Below are 20965 nucleotides of genomic sequence, written 5' to 3'. Positions count from 1 at the left end.
ACCTTGACACCAGGCACTGTTTTAGATGCTGGGGATACAGGAATGAATAGGACATAGTGCTAGTCCTCAAGGAGCTCACAACTTTGCGAAGGAGACAGAACGATGACCACAGTTTAATGTGATAAAAATTGTAATGTTTTTGCTATAATAAAAGTATGTATAAATGTGTGCAAATCAAGGGAGACTTTCCAGAGGAGGTGATATTTTACCTGGGCCTGCAAAGATGCAAAGAAATTTGCCAAACAAGGAGGAGAAAGGCATTCCAGGCATAGGGAAGATAATGAAGGCATGAAAAGAAAAGCAAGGTGTTCTCAAGAAGTGATGAATAAACTGTTGTGGTAGAGGAAAGAGTTGGAGGGGCAGTGAGCAAGCATGGAGTAGGGGTGGGGGTAAGGAGCTGCTGGGATCCAGCAGGTGAGGACCCTTAGGCAGGGCTGATACTTAGTAGCAGGTGCCAGTACTGCTCAGTCTCTAAAACACTGATGTCCCAAGATCCACACACACCCCACCCCTGACATGGTCCCCTGCCACTCAGCCTCTTTCCAGTTCTTCATAATCCAGCAACCACAGGGTTAATGCCTGGCAGAGGGCCCCTAGGAGGGGCCTCTGAGATTCCTTCCCTCCTCCAGCTGCCTTCCATGTGTTGGTACTCTGAAGTCCTGCTAGTTAAATATTTTGAATATCACTTCTTGCCCTCAGGTAGTAAATCTAGAAGGTTAATTAAGGTCAAGGAGACATAAAAAGTTTTTTTCTCTGAACTAAAAATTTCCACCCAATTGTAAAAGTAACTATAAAAGTAAAATGCTTCCATAGCATTCCACAGCCATTTCTTAAAATTAATTTTTATTGTAGTATAGTTGCTTTACAAGGTTGTGTTAGTTTCTGCTGTGCAGCAAAGTGAATCAGTTATATGTATACATATATCCACTCTTTTTTAGATTCCCTTCCCATTTAGTTCACCACAGAGTATTGAGTAGAGTTCCCTGTACTATACAGTAGGCTCTCATTAGTTACCTATTTTATACATAGTAGTGTATATATGTCAATCCCAATCTCCCAATTCATCCCCTCTTCACCCCCCCAGCCATTGTTAACATCTCTAGCTTCTTGGGTCTCCTTTGCCATCTCAACCTCCTTTACTTAGCCCTGAATATTGGGCTCCCCAAGACCAGACCCTAGACCAGCTCCTCTTCCCACCCTAAACTTTCTCCCACACAGTCTTATTCACACCCAGGCTTAAATTACCATCAATCAACAGTTGATTTACAATGATTATCTCCAGCCAGACCTCTCCTCTGAGATCCAAACCCTTACTTTCCATTGTCTACTTGACGTCCTCTTTTGGTTTTCACATATAGGGCACTTCAAACTCAACCTGCTCCGAACCAGCCCTGTCTTCAGGCCCCAACCCGACGGGCTTCTTCCATTACTCTCTGTCTCGGGTGATGGCACCACTTCCATTCACATCCAGAAACCTAAGAGTCATCCAGATGCTTCTCTCCTTTCACCGCACACCCCCTACCATCCCATCCATCTCCAAATCCTGGCAATTTGCCTAAGAGTTCTTTAAATTTATTTTATTTATTTATTTATTTTTGGCCCCGTTGGGTCTTCGTTGCTGCGCGTGGGCTTTTCTCTAGTTGCGGCAAGCGCGGGCCACTCCTCGCAGCGGTGTGCAGGCCTCTCATCGTGGTGGCCTCTTCTGTTGTGGAGCATGGGCTCCAGGTGCGTGGGCTTCAGCAGTTGTGGCGCACGGGCCTAGTTGCTCCGTGGCAGGTGGGATCTTCCCGGACCAGGGCTCGAACCCGTGTCCCCTTCATTGGCAGGAGGATTCTTAACCACTGCACCACCAGGGAAGCCCTGCTTAAGAGTTCTTGAGGTCATCCATGTCTCTCCATTTTCACCACCACCATTAGCTGAGCTCATCCCACCATCAACTCTTGCCTAGACCACCACAATAGCTTCCCAACTGGCCTCCCCCATTGACTATCTCTCTTTTCACTCCCCCCACACCCCCACCAATCCATTCTGCTCATCTGAAGCAAGAAATCTTTGAAAATGCAAATGTGCTTAATAACTCCCATTGCTCCTGGCTGGCTAGCTTGGGCAGGGTCCAGCCCCTACCTCCTCTTTAGCTCCACCTGGCACCAACCTCTCCCAGGCTTGCCCTACTCAGCCATTCTCTTACTCATCAGTTCCTCTCTCAGCACAGGGCCCTTGTTAGTCATGTTCCTTCTGAGTGGGACTTTCTTCGACTGGTTAAGTTCTTCCTCATGCTTCAGAGATCTCTTTGCCAAGGAAGTCTTTCCTGGGTTGCCTCTAACTATAGAAGGTCTCACTATTTTGTCTACAGTCTCATTACACTATGTATCACCTCTTTGATGCACTTGTCACTGTTGCAATTTTACTTCTGCTGCATCACTATTTGATTAACGTTTGCTTTTCCCCACCAAAATGTAACCTCCATGAGGGACAGTGTGTGGTTTATTTTGGGTTTTTAAATTAGTTATTTATTTATTTTTGGCTGCGTTGGGTCTTCGTTGCTGTGCTCCAGTTTTCTCTAGCTGTGGCGAGTGGGGGCTACTCTTCATTGTGGTGCACAGGCTTCTCATTGTGGTGGCTTCTCTTTGGCTTCTCTTGCTGCAGAGCATGGGCTCTAGGCACGCGGGCTTCAGTAGTTGTGGCTCGCGGGCTCTAGAGCGCAGGCTCAGTAGTTTGTGGTGCACGGGCTTAGTTGCTCTGCAGCATGTGGGATCTTCCTGGACCAGGGATCGAACCTGTGTCCCATGCATTGGCAGGCAGATTCTTAACCACTGCACCACCAGGGAAGTCCTGACAGTGTGTTTTGATCACCACTAAATCCCCAGCATCAAGCATGATGTCTAGAATATGGCAGATATTTAATAAATGTTTACTGAATGAATGCATTCTGATGTTTCCATTTTTTCTCTGCTTCTTTTTTACATAGTTGTGTTCACACTCTATACATAATTTTGTATCCTGTCCTTTGCTTTTGTCATATTTTGTCATAAGCCATTTCCTGTGGTATTGCAAATCTCTCCAAGAGAGAGATTATGTACAATGTAGTTAATAACACCCATCCAACCTACCTTTCTGGATTGAGGCATCATAAAGTATGTGAAAGTTATTTGTAATCTATACGTACATATGAGACAGTATTATTTGCATTTAAAAGGAAATGGGGGTGAAATTTCTCTCTGGTGCCCTCTCCACCATTGCCCTTATACCTCTTTTCCTCAGGCATTTTTTTTTTTTTTTGGTGCCCTTGTTCTGCCTGACCACCTTGTTAAGGTCTAAAATAACTCATTAACTTTAATATGCTACCAGCCCAAAGAGTTTACATTTTTTAAAAGGACTTCTAAATGAAGGGCATTACAGCCAATTTGGTGAGGTTTGGGGGCTGAGAGAGGACTCAAGATATTCACTGATTCATTGGTTTATTCTCACTCATTTCACTCACTCATTTAACAAACATTTATCGAGAGTTGGTCATGGGCCTGGCACTGTGCTGTGTACTGGGTGTAGAGATGAAAGCCCCAGTCTCAGCTTCAATGGGCTAAAGGTAAAGTGACGGACAGACAAGCAAATGAACAGACTACAGTGAGAGCACAGCTATGAGGAAGATGTGTGAGATGGGCATGGAGGGCTAACAGTGGAGTCTCAAAGGGCAAATATGGAAGGGACAAATGACAATCTGAGTACAGGAAACAGTATGTGCAAACGTAAAGAGGAAGGAGAATGCATGGAGCCCTCAAGGAACTGCACGTAGTTCAAGTGGATGGGCTATACAGGGCCAATGTTAGAGAGGCAATTTGGCTGGAGGAATTGCCGAGAGCTGAAACCTGAGGGCCTAGAGGACCCTGCCTGCCACATGAAGGACTTTGGATTTTATTGTAATGGGGAGTCATTAGAAAGTTTGGAGCATGTGACAGCAGTGTGAAAGATTTGAGTAAAAGAAGATTCTTTGGCCTAGATGAGACTATGGGCAGGGAAAACCAGCTCAGAGACTAGTACAATTAGCCAGGTAGGAGCTGAAGAGTGTCTGAAACAGGGCAGTGGCAGTGATGTGGGAGGGGAGGGTACAGATATGGGAGATTTGGGGGGGATAGGATAGACTTGGAGTCTGGATGGGGTGAAAGGAGGAGAAGGATGTATCATTTGGTTTAGCCTCCTGCCTTTGGATAAGTAAGATACTGCGTAATTTTACAGGTGAGAAACTGAGGTTTCACTGTAAGTGATTTCCCTAAAGCCATATCTAGTAGGTAGTTGACCGAACTAGAGTTACTACTGGTGCAATTTTGAGGATCAGTATCTACAGGGCAAGCTAGACCTGCTGATGATGGCCTATGTGACTCTGTCCACTCAATTGGAAAAATCCTCATCACCATAATCACCAAGTGGTGATGTCATCCAAACCTGTGGGGGTTGACGCTTGTTTCCTAAACATCCCAGGTCTGTTCAGCCCTGTGACTGTGGTTCTGACTGAAGAAATTTCTCCAAAACCTCCCAGTCCTGTGATGCACTGTCAGTGAACTGGTGGATGGGTCTGTGGTATGTATAAGGGGATTAGCAGATGCTGTATCTAGCTGTTTGCCTTATGGCTTCCTAGAACTGAGACATGACTTCTGGTGTTCGGGAAGATCATATGCACTTGGCACATAACCAAATTCTGCATGCAGGGTGTGAAGGTGAAGTCGATTTTGTAAGAACTTTGGCTGATGGTGTTTTCAACCCAATCCCTCCATCCCCCTTTTCTGTGGTCTGCCAATTGCCTTTACTTTCTCACTCCCTCTGAATATAAAGGAAAGGGAATGACTTTCCTTTCTCACCTGGCTCTTCTCATCCTCGCTCTGCAGTCTCTTTAGCTCTCTCTCTCCAGAGCTGGCGTCAGTGCCACGGGTGAACAGGACTCTAGCTCCAGTTGGGCTTTCCCCCTGATTAGCCTGGTGACATGGGTCAGCCCCTACCTCAGATTTTCTCTTACTCCTCACTACACCTGTATACCTCTTTCCGTCACAGGCTGAGAGGCTGTGCCTGGGGAACTCTAAGCTTTTGAGCCCCAGGGGAGCTGGACATATATGTGGAGTTACCAGCTATCGATCAGATCACTTTTATTCTCCACTGGAATTTGGCCACCATCCCTGGCCTTGGAGAGCTATTAGAATTCTGCCAGATGCCCCAATGGTAAGCTTACCAGAAGTCCTGCTCTGACAGCCGCCCCTTCTTGTAGCCCCATCACATCAAGACTCCCTCAGGCATTTACCTTGGCCCTTTCTCTCTCCTTAGCTGGACTACTTCATGGCTGAGAGAATGAGGAGGAAGGATGGACAGAGGCACGGGGTGGGATAAACACTTTGCTTAGAACATCCATCTAAAGCAGTGGCTCTCCAAGTACGGTCCTTAAATCAGCAACTTCAGATCACCTAGCACATGTTAGAAGTGCAAAATTATCAGGTCCCACTCAAACCTACTGAATCAGCAACTCTAGAGGTGGGGCCCAGCAATCTGTGTTTTAACAAGACCTCCAGGTGATTCTGTTACATACTCAAGTTTGAGAACCACCCATCTAAGGCATTGATTCTCAGACTTCAGTCTGCACACCGAACCACCTGGGGAGCTTGTTAACCATAACGTGGTTAAACAAAACTGGATTGGTATCTGGGCAACTGTATTTTTAGCAAGCTCCCTAGGTGATTCTGGTATTCATCAAAGATTGAGAATCACTGATCTAAGGAATTCATTTTATCAGTTAGCTGAGTCTCCTGGGGAGGGAGCAGACAGAAGGCTGTGGAAATGTCTCTCAAAGTTCCAAATGCCACCTGCATCTGAACTTCTGGGGAGCTTGTTAGAAAAGCAGGATCTGAGTATCAGATGTATTGACCCCAAATCTCTGGACCTGAGGACCTGGCAGCCACATTCAGAGTTCTCCAGGTGATTCTTACGCGTGTGAAAGTTTGATAACCCCGGAGCAACAGGTCCGCAGGCATTCTGAATGATGGATGCATGTTAGAATCACCTGGGGAACTTTAACAGTGACCTGATATCTGAACCCCACCTCCAGAGAGTCTGATTTAATTGGTCTGGGATGGAGCTTCAATATTTTATACAAGTCGTCCCTCCCACCCCACCCAAGTGATTTTAATGTATCGTTAGGGTTAAGAACCATCAGGTTAAAGGATGATGCAGATCTGGGAAGAATCAGGAAACAAGAGAAAGCAAAGGAGTGCCAAGGAAACAATTGGTGGAATCCTGTGGGGGAGGTTAGAAATGTCAAGTTGGAAATCGGGAGGAGATAAAAAGGTGGGAAGGGCCTCAGGTGGGAGGGGGAGTAGGTTGGCTTGAGTGGTGTGGAGCTTGGTGTAGGAAAAGTGTTAGTGTATTAGTTTTCTACTGCTGCTGTAACACATTACCACAAATTTAGTGACTTAAAATAACATAAAGGCATTATTTTACAATTCTGGAGGTCATAAATCCCAAATGGGTCAGCAGGGCTGAATTCCTTCTGGAGATTCTAGGGGAGCAGAATCCATTTCCTTGCCTTTTCTAGCTTCTAGAGGCTACCCACATTCCTTAGCTCATGACTCCACATCACTCTGACCTTTGCTTCTGGCATCACATCGCCCTCTCTCACTCTGACTCTCCTGTTTCCCTCTTACAAAGATCCCCTTATACACTGTGATTATGTCAGTCCTACCCAGATAATCTAGAATAATCTCCCCATCTCAAGATCCTTAACTTAATCACATCTGCAAAGTCCCTTTTTTCATGTAAGCTAACATAGTCATAGATTCCAGGGATTAGGATGTGGATATTCTTGAGGGTCATTATTTGGCCTACAACAGTCTGCTCTCTGGCCCCCAAAGATTCACAATCATCACATATGCAAAATACACTCACCCCCATTCCAACATCCTCCCAAATCTCGACCCATTAGAGCATGAACTCAAAGCCTAAAATCCCATCACCTCAAAAGCCCCAACTTTCATCATCTAAATATTCTTAAATAAGGTATGAGTGAGGCACTGGATATAATCCATCCTAAGACCCATGTTCTCTCCATCTATGAACGTGTGAAACTCAAGAAGCAAGTTATCTGCTTCTAGGAATAGGCATAGGATAATAGTTATAGACATTCTCATTTAAAAAGGGAGAAAATGGAAGGAAAAAAGAAGTCACTGGTCCCAAGAAATGTCAAAATACTGCTGGGCAAACTCCATTAGGTTTCAAGGACTGAGAATAATCCTCTGTGGCCCAAGGCTCTGTCCTCTGGGGTTGCCCCTCCTCTCTCAGAGTCATTCTTCCTTTTACTTGAAGGGTAACTTATGTTTGCAGCAAGAACTTTTATCACCCTGTTTCCTGCCTGTGGAATGTTGAGAGTCTGATAATCTTCTTTCATTTTGTTTCTCTGTCACTTTCAGTCCAAATTCAGTCCAAATCAGTTTCTACTGATATAAAATTCTTAAGAACCTTGTGGGTCTCCCATGTATGTCATAGGCATTCACTCCATTAGATAAAAGTCTCCTCCACAGATTTTTCATGGATGATCCCATCTCTATCTCTGGATTCTGCTGAGATGGTTGTTGGGGATCCATGAGTAACATGCCCAATCCATTGTAAGAGCATTTTGTAGTAATAAATGCTCTGACTTTTTGTATTAGCAGAAGGTCGTCCAGCCACAGATTTGACTTTCTCTCTAGAGTATTGTTTCCTGAGAGTGAATCTGCTAATTATAACATCTTTTCCAATCTGGATAGGGTGAGAATTTCCCAGACCACTAAGTTCTGGTTCCTTTTTATTCAGAGTTCTTCCCTCAATTTACTTCTTTCCTCTCACATTTTACTATAAAGATCAAACATAAATCAGATTGCACCTTCAACACTTTGCTTGGAAATCTCCTAAGCTAAAAACCCAAGTTCATTCCTCACAAGTTCTGCTTTCCATAAAACTATAGGATACAATTCAGCTAAGTTTCTGCCACTATATAACAAAGACACCCCCTTCTCCAGTTTCCAATAAAATATTCCTCACTTCCAGGCCTTCACCAGCTGTACCTTCAATGTCCATATTTTTACAAATATTCTGTTTATGATTTAGATATTATCTAAAACAATATAAGTTTTCTCTACTGTGCTCTTCACTTTCTTCTTATCCCTCACCAGTAGAGTTTTTAACATCCATAGTTCTACTAACAGGCTGTTCAAGACAACCTAGGCTTTTTCTATCATACTTCTAAAAATTCTTCCATTCACTGCCTACTGCCCAATTCCAAAGCCACTTAGTTTTTAGGGTATTTGTTACATCAGTGCCCTACTCCTGGTACCAAAATCTACATTAGTTTCCAATTTCTGCTGTAACAAAGGACCACAAATATAGTAGCTTAGAATAATACAAATGTATTATCTTACAGTTCTAGAGGTCAAAAGTCGAAAATGAATCAGCAGGACTGGAGGGTCTAGGTAGAATCTATGTCCTTGCCTTTTCCAGCTTCTAAAGGCTGCCCACATTCCTTGGCTCATGGTCCCATAACACTCTGACCTCTGCTTCCTTCATTACATCCCTTCCTCTCACTCTGGTCCTTCTGTTTCCGTCTAAAGGACCCTTGTGATTATATTGGGTCCACCTGGATAATTCAGGACAATCTCCCCATCTCAAGATCCTTAACTTAATCATATCTGCAAAGTCTCCTTTGCCATATAAGGTAACATATTCATAAGTCCCAGGGATTAGGATGTTGACATCTTTGGGAGGCCACTATTTGCCTACTATAGTTAGCACAGCTTAATGGGAGTGGAAACAGTTGCTTCAGGGACACTGAAAGTCAAGCAGAGGTGAAGGTCCCCAGTCTGCAATCCAGCTTCTCCCAGGGCTGGGTTGGTCATGTCTGGCTGGCTCCAGGAAGTCCCTGGCGTGGCTGAGATGTTTGGTCAGTCACATGTTTATTGGTGTTCCTCAGGCCCTGGACTTTCTCCTCTACTCAGAGAGAGGAGAAGGGAAATGACATTTACTGAGGGCCCACCAAGTGCCTGGAACATAGACAGGCAAAGGAGCCCCAGATTCTTGATTCTCTATCCTAAGGCCTTGCCCCTGGCCTGGGACTCCAAAGTCCCTCGTAGAGCAGGCGTTCTTAGCATCCATAATCAGACTTGTAGTGGTCCCTGCAACCCCCAACGGCTAATCTCCTTCCTGGGCAGGCAGCTGTGTCATGTTGGGCAGCACCTTTCCCTCCCAGGCACCTGTGTGTGACTCAGACCCCCAGGTAAAGCCCAACCCAATGGGAAGTGACTAAGCATCGAACTTGCTTCCTCTTACTGGGGAGAGAGGAGGAAGCCTGAAGCTGGGCCTGGCCCTCCCCCTCACTCAGATTTCTCAAGATAGTGAGGGAGAGGGTGGGGCTTTGCAGGTGACCGCACCAGGGAAGGTCCCCTAGAGCATCCCCACACTTCTGCTTTTACTGTGTGTGTGTGTGTGTGTTTGTACAGTTTAGGAGATTTGAGGGTGGTGGGCATGCTGGGATCTACCAGATTTTCCCACCTTCTACCTTGCTGCCTTTGAGGAGAGTCTAAAGTTTGTTTCCTGCACCCAATGAGACAATTTTCTTGAGTATGGAAAGTGGGATTTGGGGAATCAGGAGGACTCTTGCCTATTGCCCAGGTTGGAGTCCTGACAGTGCTACATTACAAAGGCTCTGTTTAAAATGCATAGTTGGACATCTGTGGAAGGTTGCATGGCACTGTAGTTGTCTCTAGGAAGGGAAAGTGGGTGGTTGGAGGACAGGAAAGGGAGCCTTACTTTTCTCTCTTACTCTTCTTTGATAACTTTTAAATTTTGTTCCATTTGCAAGTACTCCCTATTCAAACAGAAAGAATAATACATGTTTACCCCAGAAAGAAGAGAAAAAGAGAATCCTTTTCCATATTAGTGCTAAAGTAATTCACAGTGTTAGTCATTGACTGGACAAGCACTATGGCATCCTGTTGGACATCAGGCACTGTACTAGGTACTGGAGACTCTGCAGAGAGCAATGCAGCATCCCTCGCTTCACAGAGATCCCCGTCGGGAGAGTGATTGAGACAGAGAACCAGGCAATGACCACGCAATGTCAGAAGCGTGATGATGGGGAAGGTGCAAAGAAGGCTCCTCTGGCCAGACTCGGGGAGAGGAAGCCTTCCTGGACCTGGTGCTGTCCATGCTGAGACTCGAAGTGTACATAGGAGTTAGCCAGGGGAGAAGAGAGAACCAGGCATACGGAACATCACAACAAGTACAAAGACTGCAGGGGCCATAAAAAAATCTTGGTTGCTTCCCTGGAATTGCAAGCACTCGATAGCTCTGGAGTGTTGAGTTTGGAGGGAGTGTTGGAGAAATGAAGTTAAAGAGGTAAGGTCAGATCATGAAGTGTTTTATAAACAAGTTTAAGATCAGTTAGTGGTCACTTTGAAGGCAGGTGTGGAGCACCTAGGGACAGGGGTTAATAATAACCCACAGGTATTGGAATGCTCTTTTATGCCAAACACTATAATCTTTTTACATAAGTTTCTTCATTTAATCCTCCCAGCAAGCCTGAGATATTTACCATTATTTTTTCTCTATTTTATGAGTGAGGAAACTGAGGCTTAGAGAGGTTAAATTCAGTGGGAAACATTACAGGGTCACACAGGAAATACTATAGATGTCTCAGCACACAGCTAGCCCAGGGCAAAGCTGGGGTCTCTCCGAGGCACTCACTCAGTCTGCAATGCTAATTCCTCATTCAGATAGAGCAGTGGTTCTCAACAGGGAGTGATTTTGCCCCTCAGGAGACATCTGGCAGTGTCTGGAAACATTTTTGGCTGTTACAGCTAGGGGGATGCTACTGGCATCTAGTGGGTAACTAACATCCTACAAAAGACAGTCACACACAGCAAAGAATTATCTGGTCCCAAATGTCAATAGTGCCAAGGTTGAGAAATCCTGAGACAGAGAATGAATTGTAAAGGGCAGACATAGGGAGGTAGCCAGAGGGTGAGCGTGAGAGTTTTAGAAAAAACTTTTTTTTAAGGACTTGTGTATACTGTACTTACAGCAGCAAGAGACAGGGGTCAGTGGCAACAAAGCCCTGGATGGACCGGACACATCCTTTTCCCAGTATGCTCCTGCTGCTCCCAAGCACCAGTTTTAAGAGTTCAGAGAAAACCAATGATGAATTATCCTAGAGTTACCCAGAGCTAACTCTGAAGAGTTTCCCGCCACCTGATAGACCCAGGACTGTTAAGGGATACTAGCCAAGATGACTGCCTCCTCACAACCCTATTCTGATAGGCCAGGGCTCCCAGCTCTGATCCTGATGACACATGGTATTGGAGCCCAACATTTTTGGTCAATGCATAATTTCAACAAATGATAACAAGCAGCAGCCAAGAGACCAGAGACACAAGAAGAATATTGCAAACCTTATTGCCTGAATATGCTATTCTCACAAGTATCCCTTCCACCGGGGTCAAGAGAGAATATTTGGTGGGTTACCTGCCTATTCACTGATTTAACACACAGGCCAGGAGCCCTCCCTTGTCTTTCTACCTGTAAACTCCAGACTCCTATAAAGGGGGTCTTTATAGGAAGCATGTAAAAACTCAGAGGATGAGGCAAAACACTGCCTTAGTTTCGAGGATGTTTTGTGTTGGGTACTTGTACTCCTGAGTGCTTTAGATCAGCGGTCCCCAGCCTTTTTGGCACCAGGGGCCGGTTTCATGGAAAACAATTTTTCCACGAACCAGGGGTGGGGGTATGGTTCTGGCAGTAATGCACGCGACGGTTCAGGCGGTAATGCTAGCGATGGAGAGTGACGGGGAGCGGCAGATGAACTTTGCTGGCTCACTCTCCCTCCACTCACCTCCTGCTGTGCGGCCCGGTTTGGTTCCTAACAGGCCAAGGACAGGTGGTTGGGGACCCCTGCTTTAGATCCTGCATAACTCTCGGTTTCCAATCTTTACCTGAACTCTTAACTGTTTCCCTCCTGGTTCTTGTCTGGCTCTGCGGTTTGACTCTCAACAGATGTGTCTGTCCTAATTGGGCTTTCCAGCAGACCTTGTCCCTGTTCCAGGCCTACATGAGTCATCAAAGTCTTGCCTCTGTCTTCCCTATTATAGCTTTTCATCTTGCCCACTCTCTTAGCCCTGAGAGGGAGGAAAAAGTTGTCCCTAGGGCCTAGGATCTAAGAGCGCTCAGGAAGATCCACCTTTTCCTACATCTGAGAGTCCATTCTTAGACAGTTAAATTCTTCTAAACATCCTGTGTTTCCCAAAGTGTCCACATGGAAATTCCGGGAGGTGTTAGTAGATACTAAGTGGAACAAAGATTTTTGTAGCCAAATAAGTTTGGGGAATGCTCTGTGGACTTAGTTTCTTGTCTACAACAAGGCTTCTCAGAGCCCTTGAAATACTATGTTCAGAATAAAGGTCCAATAAGGGCATTTATACAGTTCACAATCCATTACCCCAAACCCTGGGGATGAGATGTATTTGGAATTCAGAATTTTTCAGATTTCAATAAGGTAATGTGGTGAATATGCTATTTATCCTCTAGCATCCCCAGCAGAGTGGGACAGGCCCTGTAATCACATATTTCTGCAGAAAAACTTCTGGATAGTCACACTAAGTAGGTTAAATAAAGAATCTGAAAACTTACAGATCAATTTAGGTCAGGTTCTGTCCCTGAGTTATGAAAAAGCTTTTGGTTTTCAGGACTTTTTGGACTTCAACATTGTGGATAAAGGATTGTGAACCTGTGTATGAAGCCCCACCAAATATATTTTGGCCACAGAACCCCCCTTTTCCAGGAGCATCCAAGAGGAATGGCATCCCCAGACTCTTGACACCCGAGCTATTGGTCTGCAAAGCAACTTTCCCAGGGGAGGGAACACACTGTGGCCTTGCCAGGCACTCACATTAGCCTCATCATCTCTGGTGACAACTAGATGACATGTGGATTCTAATAGCTGAACAAGGAGGTGGAGGTTGAATGACTGAGCACCCACCAGACACAGCAGATCTGGCTGGGTAGTCATGGTGCTCAGCCTTCAGGTCCTGGGTGGAAAAAAGGGGCATGAGGAAGAGCAGCACTGTGGAAACATGGGCTAGTGCTTTCCTCCTAGCACTCTTCCACATTTTTCAAATTGCTTTAAAAAACTTCACTTTTTTCCCTCCCTGGTTATTGTTTTCTACTGCAAGGAGTTGTTCTGAGTGCTGCTGAGGGACAAGGCAGGCCCAGTGCTGATGTTCACCCTGAGGGCAAGATGCTGGGTCCCTGGGAAGATGGCTTCCTGTTGCTCTGGCATCATTTTTCTAGCCCAGAGTTGAGGTGCGGTTGTGGGGCGCACATGAGGCCAGTGTCCCCTGGGTTAGGAGGAGGATGCTGGATTTCTGGAATATTTCCAGGAAGACTTCCTGCTTTGACAAAAACAACACAAACACAGGATAAGGGTCTGGGGCCTAAGGGGAGGGAATAATGAACCAGAGTGGAGACTTTGGGATGGAGGCTTGTACAGAGAACAGCCAGGTACAGAGAAGCTTTCCCCTCGCCATCCAGCTATGCTCCTCCGGCCAGCGGAGAGCATTTCTCCACTGAGGGTGACAGGTTGGGAGCTGGAAGAGGGGGACCAGTAACTCTTGAACCCTCTCCACCTTCCTCTTATCCACTCTGCACTTAGTGTCATATTTCACTGTGGCCTGGTCCATGGAGGGTGGGGGTGGAGAGGGGACAGTGGACAAGTGGCCATTTAGCTAGGGCCTCACGTTTATGAAGGGCCTCAAATACAGACCTTAAACGTGTGGGGTTTTAGATCCATCAAAGAGCTGCACTCAGCCTCACTCACTGGGATTAGCAGAAAACATGCATCCCAAACTTGTCCCATTACCAGATCACCAGCTGTAGTGTGCTGTAAACGATTATTATTTTCATATGGCTTGTGAATTGCACCATTATATGTGTGTATGTATGTGTGTATGGGGGGGGGTCACAAGCTTTAATTTACTAAGTATAAACATTTGAAATAGACCACAATTTAGTAACTATTTTTTGGCAATTAAAAAACATCAGGAGCCAAAAAATATGGAAGTAGTAAACATATTTTAAAAAATAATAAAATGGAAATAGTCTGGCCCTATCTTCACATCTGAGAAGGATAAGGGGAACTCCAAGCAGGAGGCTCAGAGCGCTTGTCCCAGCTGGGTGCTTGGACTCAGAGCTTCTAGAGGATAGGGTATTCTGCCAGCCTCTGGGACCTCCTTTCACTGCTCTGGCCAACTCTGGCTTCATCTGCATCACTCTAGCGGCCTCTGCTGGGTTGGGGGTGAAGGGCGACCAAGGATCAGGTGGCGCTCAGAACTCTGGCTGGGAAGCTAGGTGGAATTGCCTAACGGGCAGTGCGAGGGCCTTGGTATCAGAAGGGACTCAAAGAAGATAAGATCTGACGACCTCAAGGTTGTTTATGCCATGCTCTGGTTTAACTGTTCTGATAGTGGTGCTGAGGAAGGGAGGCAAGTCCAGATCTGAAGGCAAGATGGCTGCACCCAGGAAGAGAAATATTCTATTGCTGGGTGGGGATTCATGACTCAATTTCTTCTCTTCTGACTCCTTTCTCCATATAGTGACCACCAAAGGGCCTGGCCTCTCTGAGAAGGGCAGCCATCCTCCTCCATACAGCTGGTCATGACCCCTCTGATTCAGAGAGAGAGGTCAGGAAGAGTTGCTGAGGCCTCCTGGCCACGGCTGAGTTCTGTGATCCAGCTTTTACTAAGGGACCTTGTTCTGAGGGCAAGTGGGAGCCTTACCCAGCCAGTTAATGAAAATCCTTCTTGTGCATGTGGCATTTATCCCTGTGAGGTAGATGGTAGCATCAGGCCCCCAAACCCTTCTTTGAACATACTGGTGACCAAGTGGGTCTCAGTGAGTATTGGGGATAAAAATAACACACGGGAGCCCACAGCTTAGTGCAGCTGCCATGGCTAGTGACAGAAGCTGGTATCAGGTTATTGAGAAAATAGAGCCTTTTAGGTCTGGCCAAGGCTCACTTCAAACAGACAGAGGTTGTCGTCATCATGAGTAAAGCAGTTTACACCCCAACAGCTTGCTTTCCCTCTTCACTCTTGTTTCTCATTCAACATTGCAGATGGAAACTTTAAACTGTAGAAAAAGCAGCTTAGTTTCATATGGACTAAGAACACTTATGTGTGAACTTTGGGTCCTTAAGTCACTAGTGGTAGCAGCCTTCCCCAGTTCTGCCTGTTTCTCTTGCTTTGTATATTACCCAGGGCCTATGAGAGCTGTGGCAGATCTAACCCCTCAAGGCCATGGGCAGGTTCAGAGGTTTCTGAAATCATGCCATTCCTCTACTCATATGCCCGGGTCAGTCCGGGCTGCTTGATGGCACAGGGCCTTATCACAGTTGTGGATTTCACAGAACACAGACGGTGGCTCAACCACAAAACGGTGGTTGGCTTTATCAATGGATAGTAAAGAGGAAAAGCATATTTACAGTAATTGAAAAAACCTATTTCTGGAGCAGTCTGTATCTAGGAATCAGATTTGCTCAGACTCAGGATTACTACCTGCAATGTACAGGAAACTCCCGAAGATAAACAAGAAAAAAGACCAGAAATCCAATGGAAAAGTGAGCAATGGATAAATTAGGAAATCATAGAAGGGAAATCAGAAGAGCTGGCAAGTGTGTAAAGATATGCTCAACCTTAGAAGCATTCTGAGTGATGCAAATTAAAACATGATATCACTTTGCATCATTAGATTGGCAAAAATTAGACAAGTCATATATCACTTACCAAGTATTGGCAAGGATGTGGGGAAAACGGAACCATTGCTGGTGGGAGTATAAACTTGTAGAACTATTCTAGAAGCCATCTGACTCTATTTCATGAATTTAAATATGCTATACCCAAAGAGCCAGCGATCCCACTCTTGGGTATATTGCTCGCCCAAAACTCTCAAACAGGCCCATAATGGAACATAAACAAGTATATTTGTCGGTGGATTGTGTGTGGAGGCAAACCTGGGTGTCATCCCTGGAGAAATGAAGCAGTGAAATGTGTAGATGCATGCTTGGAAGTACTGTGTAGCCACCAGACACAATGAACCAGAGGTACTTAGAGCCACACATCAATCTTAAAAACATGTGTCATGTAAAGAAGAAATACAATAAGATCTATGGTACAATAACATTTACGTAGACTGAAGTTACATCTATCCATAAAAGAGCACTATGTATCTTTTAGGAATACCTATATACCTGTGGACGTACATTGCACATATTATAGTGAGTGCCCTTTATAGGGTGGGGAGAAAAATAAATGGTTAGGGGAATGAATGGGAAAAGAATAAAAGAGGACACCTACCTACCAATGATGAAATGATGTACCATCAACTGAAGAGATTTGCCCAACTCTCTGTGCCAGAGACAAAAAAAAATTGCTGTCAAAAATTTTCATACAGGGATTTCCCTGGTGGGGCACTGGTTAAGAATCCGCCTGCCAATGCAGGGGACACGGGTTCGATCCCTGGTCTGGGAAGATCCCACATGCTGCGGAGCAACTAAGCCTGTGCACCACAACTACTGAGCCTGCGCTCTAGAGCCTGTGAGCCACAACTACTGAGCCCGCATGCCACAACTGCTGAAGCCCGCGTGCCTAGAGCCGGTGCTCCACAACAAGAGAAGCCACTGCAATGAGAAGCCCGCGCACCACAACGAAGAGTAGACCCCGCTCGCTACAACTGGAGAAAGCCCACGCACAGCAACGAAGAACCAACGCAGCCAAAAACTAAATAAATAAATTTATAAAAAAAATTTTTTTTCATACAGATGGTCGAAAATAAGGGCATCTGGAGCTTCCCCTAATGATCTGAAGAGTTGGTGGCTATATAAAGTTTGGATAGACATTTCAAAGGAAGGACCACGAAGATCATCACAAAATGCTTCAGGCATCTTGGAGGCATTTTAAGGTGATGCAGGGATTGTATGAATGAGAAAGCAGGTAAAGGGTTAGGCCCCCAGGTGACATGCCCAGGGAAGTCATGGAGTGAAATTACAGTGGAAAGTATAGGGAAGATGGACAATGAAGGAAGCCAGAACACAGTGGGTCCAGTCCTGTCCTGGGTGAGATGTCTCCTGATGGGCAAACCTCTGGCTCCTGGAATCAGTCTACTCAGAGAGGGGGCAGTGAGCAGGATTTGTCTGACTAAATGAATCTTCATGGAGACCTCATATCTATGGGGACCCTAAAGGCAGTCTATGGAGAAGCACATAAGGAAAGCAAATGATTGGCCTGAAAGCAAGGTGATAGAAAAATGAAGGAAGGCACTCTGACCCCAGGTTAGTGCTACATGTGGGGAAAGAAAGGGAGCAACTTAAGAAGCAGGTGAAATTTGTGAAAACTTATTTGTCCCAATGCAATGTGGTATGCTGGACCAGAAAAAGGACATAAGTACACAAAAATCTGAACAATGTCTGAATTTACGTTTATAGTACAGTACTAATGTTAATTTCTTAGTTTTGACAAGTGGACCATTCTTAGGTGTATGTAAGGTGTTAATATTAGGGCAAGGTGAGTGAAGTTCAGACAGGAACTCTCTCCTTGCAAATTTTCTGTAAATCTAAAATTATTTCAAAATAAAATTTTTTAAAAGGTAAAAGCTCCAGTCCAAAGGCATTTAACAAGAAATGGAAATAAGTAAATATATCAATCAGGTATATATTATATCTAAGATGTGTGCATACATATGTGTTTATATGCACACATCTTAGATATAGATATAACATGTGAATTTTAAAGTTTGGGAGAATTTACACCAATATGTTATTAACTCTAGGTCATATTATAACTAGGATGTGGATGCTATAGGTTATTGATTCTTTTCTTCATAGTTTTTTGTATTGTCTGAATATTTTAAAATAAAAATGTATAAATGTTATAATTATGAGAAAAATACCTCATCTGGGTCTGCCTGAAAGAACAGGGTGCCAGGCTCAGAAACTTCCCTGGATGTCTTGCATAGATTCCAACCCCCACTGGGTCCCAGGCTCCATTTCTCCCAGGGCCAGGTTTGAGCAAATCTCCTGAAGATGAGCAGCCTTCCACTCCCTCTGCGAGGTCATCAGTGAAAATGCGTGGTCCTGTGGGTGTTCAGGGAGAAGCACTAATGCTCTTATTGGTGGTCAGAGAGCTATGAGCATGTTCACATTCTGCCTGTTACTGGGCATGTGTGGGATGCAGAGTGTGGACTGTATGTATAGACTGATAGTGTTTATTTCTCCTTTCTCTCTCTTTTTTTTTTAACATCTTTATTGGAGTATAATTGCTTTGCAATGGTGTGTTAGTTTCTGCTGTATAACAAAGTTAATCAGCTATACATATACATACATCCCCATATCTCCTCCCTCTTGCGTCTTCCTCCCACCCTCCCTAACCCACCCCTCCAGGTGGACACAAAGCACCGAGCTGATCTCCTTGTGCTATGCAGCTGCTTCCCACTAGCTATCTATTTTACATTTGGTAGTATATATAAGTCCATGCCACTCTCTTACTTCGTCCCAGCTTACTCTTCCCCCTCCCTTTGTCCTCAAGTCCATTCTCTATGTCTGCGTCTTTATTCCTGTCCTGCCCCTAGGTTATTCAGAACCTTTTTTTTTTTTTTTTAAGATTCCATATATATGTGTTAGCATACGGTATTTGTTTTTCTCTTTCTGACTTACTCCACTCTGCATGACAGTCTCTAGGTCCATCCACCTCGCTACAAATACCTCAATTTTGTTTCTTTTTATGGCTGAGTAATATTCCATTGTATATATGTGCCACATCTTCTTTATCCATTCATCTGTCGATGGACACTTAGGTTGCTTCCATGTCCTGGCTATTGTAAATAGAGCTGCAATGAACATTGTGGTACATGACTCTTTTTGAATTATGGTTTTCTCAGGGTATATGCCCAGTAGTGGGATTGCTGGGTCATATGGTAGTTCTATTTTTAGTTTTTTGAGGAACCTCCATACTGTTCTCCATAGTGGCTGTATCAATTTACATTCCCACCAACAGTGCAAGAGGGTTCCCTTTTCTCCACACCCTCTCCAGCATTTATTGTTTCTAGATTTTTTGATGATGGCCATTATGACCGGTGTGAGGTGATACCTCATTGTAGTTTTGATTTGCATTTCTCTAATGATTAGTGATGTTGAGCATCCTTTCACGTGTTTGTTGGCAATCTGTATATCTTCTTTGGAGAAATATCTATTTAGGTCTTCTGCCCATTTTTGGATTGGGTTGTTTATTTTTTTGATATTGAGCTGCATGGACTGCTTGTATATTTTGGAGATGAATCCTTTGTCCGTTGATTTGTTTGCAAATATTTTCTCCCATTCTGAGGGTTGTCTTTTCATCTTGTTTATGGTTTCCTTTGCTGTGTACAAGCTTTTAAGTTACATTAGGTCCCATTTATTTATTTTTGTTTTTATTTCCATCTCTCTAGGAGGTGGGTCAAAAAGGATCTTGCTGTGATTTATGTCATAGAGTGTTCTGTCCATGTTTTTCTCTAAGAGTTTTATAATGTCTGGCCTTACATTTAGGTCTTTAATCCATTTTGAGTTTATTTTTGTGTATTGTGTTAGGGAGTGTTCTAATTTCATTCTTTTACATGTAGCTGTCCAGTTTTCCCAGCACCACTTATTGAAGAGGCTGTCTTTTCTCCATTGTATAGTCTTGCCTCCTTTATCAAAGATAAGGTGACCATATGTGCGTGGGTATATCTCTGGGCTTTCTATCCTGTTCCATTGATCTATATTTCTGTTTTTGTGCAGTATCACACTGTCTTGATTATTGTAGCTTTGTAGTATAGTCTGAAGTCCAGGAGCCTGATTCCTCCAGCTCCATTTTTCTTTCTCAAGATTGCTTTGGCTATTCGGGGTCTTTTGTATTTCCATACAAATTGTGAAATTTTTTGTTTTAGTTCTGTGAAAAATGCCATTGGTAGTTTGACAGGGATTGCATTGAATCTGTAGATTGCTTTGGGTAGTATAGTCATTTTCACTATGTTGATTCTTCCAATCCAAGAACATGGTATATCTCTCCATCTGTTTGTATCATCTTTAATTTCTTTCATCAGTGTCTTATAGTTTTCTGCATACAGGTCTTTTGTCTCCCTAGGTAGGTTTATTCCTAGGTATTTTACTCTTTTAGTTGCAGTTGTAAATGGGAGTGTTTCCTTAATTTCTCTTTCAGATTTTTCATCATTAGTGTATAGGAATGCAAGAGATTTCTGTGCATTAATTTTGTATCCTGCTACTTTACCAAATTCATTGATTAGCTCAAGTAGTTTTCTGGTACCATCTTTAGGATTCTCTATGTATAGTATCATGCCATCTGCAAACAGTGACAGTTTTACTTCTTTTCTGATTTGGATTCCTTTTACTTCTTTTTCTTCTCTGATTGCTGTGGCTAAAACTTCCAAAATTATGTTGAATAATAGTGGTAAGAGTGGGCAACTTTGTCTTCTTCCTGATCTTAGTGGAAATGGTTTCAGTTTTTCACCATTGAGAACAGTGTTGGCTGTGGGTTTGTCATATATGGCCTTTATTATGTTGAGGTAAGTTCCCTCTATGCCTACTTTCTGGAAGGTTTTTTTTGTTTGTTTGTTTTTTGTTTTTTTTAAAATTTATTTATGGCTGTGTTGGGTCTTCGTTTCTGTGCTAGGGCTTTCTCTAGTTGTGGCAAGCGGGGGCCACTCTTCATCGCGGTGTGCGGGCCTCTCACTATCGCGGCCTCTCTTGTTGCGGAGCACAGGCTCCAGATGCGCAGGCTCAGTAATTGTGGCTCACGTGCCCAGTTGCTCCGTGGCATGTGGGATCTTCCCAGACCAGGGCTCGAACCCATGTCCCCTGCATTAGCAGGCAGATTCTCAACCACTGCGC

The 20965-nt window shown here is 44.3% G+C and overlaps 2 long non-coding RNA genes across 3 annotated transcripts in view; one reads left to right on the top strand and one right to left on the bottom strand.

The window, feature by feature from the left end:
- The window catches only part of LOC309642871, a 367193-nt gene that overhangs the window by 19406 nt on the left and 326822 nt on the right, over positions 1-20965 (bottom strand). The gene's annotated exons all lie outside the window — the stretch shown is intronic.
- Positions 176-20965, top strand: part of LOC309642865 — a 34347-nt gene continuing 13557 nt past the window's right edge. The window contains exons 1-2 of one of the 2 annotated variants that reach the window (XR_014253412.1): positions 176-4572; positions 9863-20671. This is a non-coding gene — a long non-coding RNA (uncharacterized lncRNA). Of the gene's footprint in view, positions 20672-20965 lie in introns of both variants that reach the window. The other variant, XR_014253413.1, reaches the window with a different exon arrangement.

This window comes from Balaenoptera physalus, assembly GCF_965194825.1.
Source record: "Balaenoptera physalus genome assembly, chromosome: 14".
Taxonomy (NCBI): domain Eukaryota; kingdom Metazoa; phylum Chordata; class Mammalia; order Artiodactyla; family Balaenopteridae; genus Balaenoptera; species Balaenoptera physalus.
The sequence above is the reverse complement of the archived record's forward strand: the minus strand, read 5'-3'. Positions and strand labels throughout refer to the sequence as shown.